The following is a 7,941-nucleotide window of genomic DNA, read 5'->3' as shown; positions in this document are numbered from 1 at the left end:
GGACTGGGGCGGGGGGGCGCCCACCCCAGAGAAGAGAAAAAAGGGAAACCAAATGGAGACGAGGCGGGAGCAGGGCTCCTGGCTGGAGGCTCGGGCAGAGGTGGGTGGGGAGGGGGCACAGGGCCGGAGCGACGGGATAGGGGACCAGCACCTTGACCGGCTGACGCAGGGCTGCACGCCTGGCTCCGGGCCCTCAAGGCTGGGAGTTCCCGACTCCCACCTGAAGAGTAGCCTCTTCCTCATCCCTCGGCCCAGGGCCCCAGGCGGGGGGTGGGGGCGGGCTGTGACCTGGTCTGGGGCCCCGGGGGAGGGAGGAGGGTGAAAAGTTTCCCCAAGTCAGAAGGCCACGGGGGATGCTTCTCAGGGGGGTCCCGCTCTTTGCTCCCTCTGACTGTCACGTTGGTACATAAAGGGGGTAGAAAGGTCAGATGCGGCCTTTCAGGCCCGTGGGAAAAACTCTGCCCATTTCCCTAATCCATATTTATTGGTGTGAGACACTGGGGTGGGAGGAAGCCCGCCACCCCCACCCGTCGCCCCGGCCAGGCCAGGTTAGCACTAAGAACAGGCTCCATGTCACCCAAATCCTACTCTTTGTCTCCAGATTGGCTCCAGAGTCCTCCCCCATCCCTCCTCCCCTTTGCTCCCCCTGCCACCACCCCCCCTTTGGGGTTGCCAAGCAACCGTGGAAGGGTAGCTGAGATATTTTCTTTATTACAAGCAAAAGCAAGACAGCATCATGGCCCCAGGAGGGGAGTAGGCTGGGGGCTGTGCTCTGGGGGGACCTCGCTACCTCGTTCTGCTCCTGGGTGTGGGCAGTGGGGAGACAGGGCCTCAGAGCCCAAGAGAAAGCGGAAGGCGGAAGCGAATGGTGGTGACTAGGCGGATGGGTGCACAAATGGGGACCCAGTCCACAGAACGCTGGAGGAAGCGGTGGAGCCCGGAGGCCCAGGGCTGAGCCCTCACCTGCCACCCACCGACTGTGTGTCCTGGGCTAAGGCACTTCCCTTCTCTGGGCCTAATTCTACCCTTTGATAAAATGAGAATAATAACGTGTATTATCTCATTTAATGCTCACATTAACCTCATGAACATTCATTCCCCTCCCCCTTTTAATGGCTTAGTAACCTGAGGCTCAGAGAGAATAGGATGTGTTTCCCAGGGAAATGGCAGAAAGTGAAGATTCTTGAGCCCCAACCGTTTTCTTAGCACCAGCTTTATTGTGATGTAACCCACATACCATACAATTTGCTCATTTAAAAATGTACAATTTGGGGACTTCCCTGGTGGTCCAGCGACTAAGAATCTGTCTTCCAATGCGGGGGATGCAAGTTCAATCCCTGGTCGGGGAGCTAAGATCCCACATGTCATGGGGCAACTAAGCCTGCACTGCAACTAGAGAGAAGCCCACACACCCCAACTAAAGAAGCCCGGGTGGTGCTCCAATGAAAGATGCCACGTGCCACAACTAAGACCAGATGCAGCCAAATAAATACATATATTTTTTTAAGTACATATTTTTAAAACACAAAATGTACAGTTTAATGACTTTTAGTGTATTCAGAGTTGTGTGACCATCACCACAATCAACTTTCAAACCTATACATCACCCCAAAAGAAACCCCGTACCCATTAGTTTTCACTCCCTATTCCCCCCAAACTTCTCTACATCCCTAGGTGACCACTTTTTGTTTTCTGTCTCTGTGGATCTGCCTATTCTGAATATTTCCCTAAATGGAATCAGACAATATGTCTGAGTCCCAACTTTTAACTTCCAATGGCTCCAACATCACTGGGTGCTGGGGAAATAGAGGTGTCAGATGGTGGCTTGGCTAAGAACATGGCCTATGTTGACAGGCAGACTTGGGTCTAAACCTGGGCTCTGCACCTGGGGGCAGTCACTTCCTCTGTCTGGGCCTCCAGTTCCTAGCATGTACAATTGGGAACACTAACAGTGTTCCTCACAAAGTCGTGGAGCCTTGAGAAGTGCTTAGCCCCAGGGGACTTCCCTGGTGGTCCAATGGCTAAGAGTGCACTCCTAATGCAGGGTGCCTAGGTTCCATCCTTGGTCAGGGAACTAGATCCCACAGGTGGCAGCTAAGACCTGGTGCACCCAAATAAATAAATAAAAATAGGTATTTTAAAAAGTGTTTAGCCTAGCACTTAGAACTTAATATATGGTTGTTTTGAACTAGATTATAATAACCATAAATCCGCACCTCTATTAATATTTATCCCTTTATTAATAAAAGTTAGCACCTTCTAAGAATCAGGCATTCTAGGAGTTGGAGATAGAGCAAGGAACAGGACATGATCCCTGTCCACACAGGGTTTACATTCTAGGGGAGAGACAAACTCGACAGTGGGTAAATAGCAGACTTTCGGGGAGGGCTACGGGTAATAAAGGGCTTCCCTGGTGCTCACTGGTAAAGAGTCCGCCTGCCAATGCAGGTGATGCGGGTTCGATCCCTGATCTGGGAAGGTCCCGTGGAGAAGGAAAGGGAAACCCACTCGAGTACTCTTGCCTGAGAAATCCCATGGACAGAGGAGCCTGGCGGGCTGCAGTCCATGGGGTCGCCAAAGAGCTGACTGAACGACAACAACAAGGACAACGTGTGACAGACAACAGCACAGCGTGAGGGCATGAAGCAGCTCGGGGGGAGGCAGCTACTTCAGTTTGGAAGGTTCTCTCTCCTGCCTTTCCTCATTTCATGGAGAAGTATGTCTTTTGTAAACTGAAATCTATTATGCAGGGTGGAGGGGTCCTGAGGATCCCCTCTGAGTGGGGCCAGTGGCCGGGCTGTGTCATCTTCTGAGACTGGGGATGTATCAGGCTGTCAATTCATTTCCAGGGCAGGCCACTCAGACTGTCACCACGTAAGAACACTGGCTGCTCTTAGAGAACTCTGCACGGATGGGGCAGTAGGAGCCCCGAGCCGGCAAGGGCCTGGCCTGGGGAGGCTCACTGAGTCATCGCTGGGCTCTTTCCTCTCTCCCAGGCCACAGTGAAACCTGGACTGATGGGAGCATCCGGGGACAGGACTCCGGGGGGGGGGGGGGGGCATATCTGGAGCAGAGATGCAGCCTGACTGACCTGTGGCCACAGCTGCTTCCAGAGCACCTGCCTGCTAAGCTCTGGTCCTGAGCCTGCCTCAGAGCACAGAATTGCGGCTGCAGCATGAAGGAAGCCCCCTTGAGTAAGCCCCCGCGGCAGTGCCCCCAGCTCCACACTTAGAACCTCAGCTGAGCGGCTATATTATGCACCCACAGTCAATTCCTTATTCACTTTATCTTCCATTCAGCTGTCCCAATGTCTGTTTTCTCATCCATCTATCTGTCTGTCCATCCACCCATTCACTGAAGTACAACTCCTATAAAGCATTCACCCATTCATTCAACGATTTGATTACTTGAGCATATCTTTTTTGCCGGGCACATTGTCTGGTTTAGTCCTTGGTCAGATGCCAGTCCAGTCCTGGTAGGAAAGGCATGCCTAGCTGGCAGTGTGGGTGAGTCTGCCACCTTCTTCCTGAGAGTTGGTCTTTCTTAATAAGGGAGAAGGGAGAGAGCAGAGACTGGGAAGACTTGCATACACACTTGAGCCTGAATGTGAATGTGCATGTATGCGTGTGTTAAAAAATAACGATAAAACCTGATTGCAAGCAAATGCAAGGCATATATGGACTTTCCTAACACTGTGACCATCTAACCATCTCTAGGGAAGCAGAACAGGAGTGATGGTCCCATTTCACAGAGGCAACAGCTAAGGTTCAGTCTGTCGGAATTCACTTGCCTGGAGGTGCAAGGCGATGCTGCCTCTCCCAGACATTGGCTCACATCCTCCCTATTGGGAGAATCAGTTAGTCCTGTACAGTCACAGAGGATTTTGCTAAAACTTCAGTTAAAGGGTTTTCCTGTGGCCCTCATCCTTTCACTGGGGCTGGTTCCTTTCTGTGTGCCTGTCTGTCTGTCCACTGGATGGAGATACTTCTGGACAGGCAATGTCAAACTCTGTTCGTCTTCCCCTTCCCCCTCCTCCCAGGTACTGGCATACACATAGTACAGATGCTCCCTAAATGTGACTCACTGCCAAGTGACCTGAGGTCTCCCGGACCGTTAAGAACCAGGGGGCAGGGGGTGGGTGCTTTGCTCTGCCATCACCTAAGCCCAACGCCCCCACCAGCTCTCACCTGCAAACCATCAGTAGCCTAACTGGTCTCCATTGTAGGCCAGCTCGCCTCTATATTCCGCCCCCTCCCCTGACTTGCTACACTTCAGAGTCAGCAAACCTTTGAATATGGAAATCTGAACTTCTCAGACCTTCCAGGATCCCCACTGCGTTTAGGGTAAAATCACGGAGCCTGCGAGCATCCTTCAGGGCCCTGCGGGGGTCAATCCCGGCTCTAACGCTACTTCCCCTTCACGTTCCAGCCATGCCAGAGCTCTTTCCCTCCCAGAACTCCCCAAGTTCTCTTTTGCCTGTTGGCTTTGGAGGTGCCCGTCCCTCCTCCTCGGCGCCCGCCCGCCTTCACCTTGCTGGCCTCTCCTCTCCTTCGGGTGCTCTCCTTTCCTGGCGCTCTCCTCTGCTGGGCATCTCCTCCAGGGACGTCTGCCCACGGCTGAGTTCCCCGCCTAGCGCACAGTAGGCAGGCTATAAATATCTCTTCAGTGACTGGCGGGAGGACCCTTCAAGGCTCCTTCGTTTCCCTGAGGGTGAGGGGAATTGACCCTCCTCTTTCCAGGACCGACAGCTTTAAGTAGCTCTGACGGACACCCGTGCAGACACCCCTCTCGTCCTCTCCAAGGTTGTGTTTTGCCAGACTCGTCTGGGGCTCGGCCTGGATTATAATTCATGAACAGACACAGGGTGCCTCCTGGGTTTCAGTTCTGAGTGCGCACTTACGCAAGTCCCCTCCATATCTTCTGGGGCATCCATATCTCACATCAAGGGTGGGAATCTATGGTGGGAGTTGGCTTCCAGTTCTGGCTCTGTCACCTGCCACTGGGGACAAGGGACTTAGCTAGCCACCAACCTCAGTTTCTTCATCTGTAAAATGGGGCTGCTAACAGTGCCTACTTCCCAGGGTCGTTGTGAGGAGTCAACAGGTTCCTACCTTTAAGGCACTTAATGCTTGGTACTTCAGGCACTTGTCACAGTTATGATTATCAGATGGAGCATTCCCAGGGAGTTAGGACCTGATAAGCAGGGCTCCCTCTCTATAAAAACTCAATTTCAAGTATTACTCATCAGAAGCCTTTTTCCTCAACTTCCTTAAGAAATTCCAAGAAGTTCATGGGGTTCGTGTTGAAGTCAGCGATGGCTATTCAGTGATTGGCTGCGGACAGGGCACTGTACTAGGCTCCCAACGCAAAAAGATCAGGAAGACCTACTTCCTGTTCCAGTGAGGAACACAGACCCACGGAGACTCGCAGTTGAGTGGTGGCCCACGGAGTGAGCAGAGGAGGGGATTTCAGTGGCAGGAGCAAGGCTGCTTTGGTGCCTGGGGAACCCTGGGGTACATGGAGAGCGGAAAGGGAAGAATGGCCAGGCGTGAGCTCTGCGGGTCAGGAACTGGCTCTACAGACCTGTAGACTGAGAGCCTTCTCTGCACTAGACCTGGCTGGGCTGGGCTGTGGTAGGCTCATATCAGACCTAGACAGAGCCCCTGCCCTCCTGGACCAGAGTGGCTGTCCAGTGGAAGAGACAATGACCAGACAAGAATGAATAGATTCCACGCCCCTCTCACACCCTCCTGCTCCGCCACCCCACCCCCACATCCCTGGCAGAGCTGAGATATCCAGGAGCCCGCCAGGAGGTATCCTGGGAGTTAGCTCTTGTCCTTGGCCTGAGTCTCAGGACCCCTAGCGGGGGTGTGGTCTCTGGAGATGGTATCTTCAGCCAGGGGGGCTTGAGACTGCATCTCCCCTCCCTTATTCGGCAGCACAGCCTTTTAAGGGGGTGACCCGCTGACCTCTATACTGTTTCCCCTCACCCTCCAGCTCCAAGTCCCTGGGGCAGGAGCTTAAGGCAGGAGGGCTCCGGAGGCCTCAGGTTTAATGCAGATGTGTGTGTGTGTGTGTGGGGGGGGGGGGTGTTGGTGGTGGCGCAGGATTGAGCCTTCAAATTCTGGGGTCCCCTGGGCACTCTTGGGGAGCTCAGTCAAGGTCAGGGGCCTAAGTTAGGTGCATGGGAGTGCAGGGCCGAGATGCGGGTGCCCGGCCCAGGAGAGGGAGGGGGCGATGGGCAAAGGGTTCAGGCGAGGGAGCAGGCGGGGCACTGGGAGTCTAGGATGCAGGATGGGGTTGGGAGGGCGAGGGGGTCCTGCCGGTGCAGGGGCGGGGGGTGGCCCCCGGGGAGGGGCACGCTATGTCTTTAAGAGCTGCCTGAGCGCAGGTTGCAGCTGCCTGGCCAGCCCGAGAGACAGCGGAGATTCATTACCCGCCGACACAATGACCATTGATGGCCCCGTGGCGTTATTCAAATCCAGTACCAATTGCAGCCGAGCCCCTTTCTCCGCGCCAGGCCCGTATTGTTGGAGCGGCCCACTAAAAGCCCGCCCCGGCCCCGAGCCGCCAGAGGCGCCCGCTCGGGCTCAGCCCTGCGCCTCGCCAGCCCGCCGGCTCCCAGCCCGGCTCCCCGGGCGCTGCAGGTGACCCGGCGGCGCATTCCAGAGCTCCCCGCCGTCCCAGCCACCGCCGCCGCTGCCACCGCCGGCGCCCCGGCCGCGACTCAGCCACAGGGAGGGAGAGCGCCCGAGCCGGTGCGTGCGCGGGGCTGGGCGGGGGCGGGAGACCCACCGGTGCAGCAGCCCGGACCCCGGGTTCGGAAACGCGACCCCGCCTCGGTTCCCTGTTTTTCGGATTCCCAGCGAACCCAGGGAGCCCAGGCTGGGGGCGGGGAGAGGGGAGTCGGGGTTCCCCGGGCCTGACACAGGAGGCTCCCCCGACCAGGGGCGGCGCAGAGACCCAGCGCGGGCTACTCTAGGGACCCCGGGCCGTGATTGAAGGAGACGCACGCCGGGGGCGACGGGGATCCCCACGCAGGGTCGGGATCCGCATGCTTGCTCGTCCACCTTACCGCGGGATGGGCCGCGACCGCCGAGCGTCTGCGAGGTCCGCGCAGCTCCGGAGATCTGGTCCGGTGCTTTACAGGAGCGAAGCGGAACCCCGCAGGAGACCGGGGCCCTGAACTCAGGGGCTTCGCCACTGATTGTCCAAACGCAATTCTTGTACGAGTCTGCGGCCAACCGAGAATTGTGGCTGGACATCTGTGGCTGAGCTCTGGGAGCGACAGGGCCGGGAGCCGCAGGGAACCAAGCTCGGCGCGGGCGAGACCCCTCGGGTGGCGGCTGGCTGGCCCCAACGCGAGGATCGCGGCCCCGGCCGGGCGCGCAAAGGAGGGACGCCGATCCCTGTCACCAGCGCCGCCATCCTCCTCTCTTCGTCGTCGTCCTCGTTCTCCTCCTCCTCTGCGGGTGACCAGTCCTGGCTGGCGGGGTCCTCCAGCCGATCGCGTCGTTTCCCCCTTTTTCAAATTTCGGCCGGGAACGAAGCTGGCACGACGCGGCGTGGCCCAATTGTGGTCCGGAGAGCTCGTCCTCGGCCGGAGCCGCAGGAAGTCGGGGGCGAAAGGAGATGCCGGCGGACTGCGCTTGCTAACTCGTTTTGAATTGATTCTAACCTAGCCTCCCCTGCCAATACCCCCCAAAAAAGCCTGAACCGACCCCTAAATCCCCAATAAACCGACCCTTCCCGCCAGCTCCTCCAGACCGACCGATGGGCTGAGCTTCCTCCGGCTGATGCTGGAGTCGGAGAAGCGTCCAGAACGATGCGCTCCAGCCGGGCAATCGCCTCGGCTTGGGAAACAGAACTTGGAAAACGAATCCTTTTCATTAAAGACAAATCTTCCGAGATAGTGGGGTTTATTTGTTTATTTCCTCAAAA

The sequence above is a fragment of the Odocoileus virginianus genome, chromosome 2, assembly GCF_023699985.2.
Source record: "Odocoileus virginianus isolate 20LAN1187 ecotype Illinois chromosome 2, Ovbor_1.2, whole genome shotgun sequence".
Lineage (NCBI taxonomy): Eukaryota > Metazoa > Chordata > Mammalia > Artiodactyla > Cervidae > Odocoileus > Odocoileus virginianus.
Note: the sequence above shows the minus strand (reverse complement) of the source record.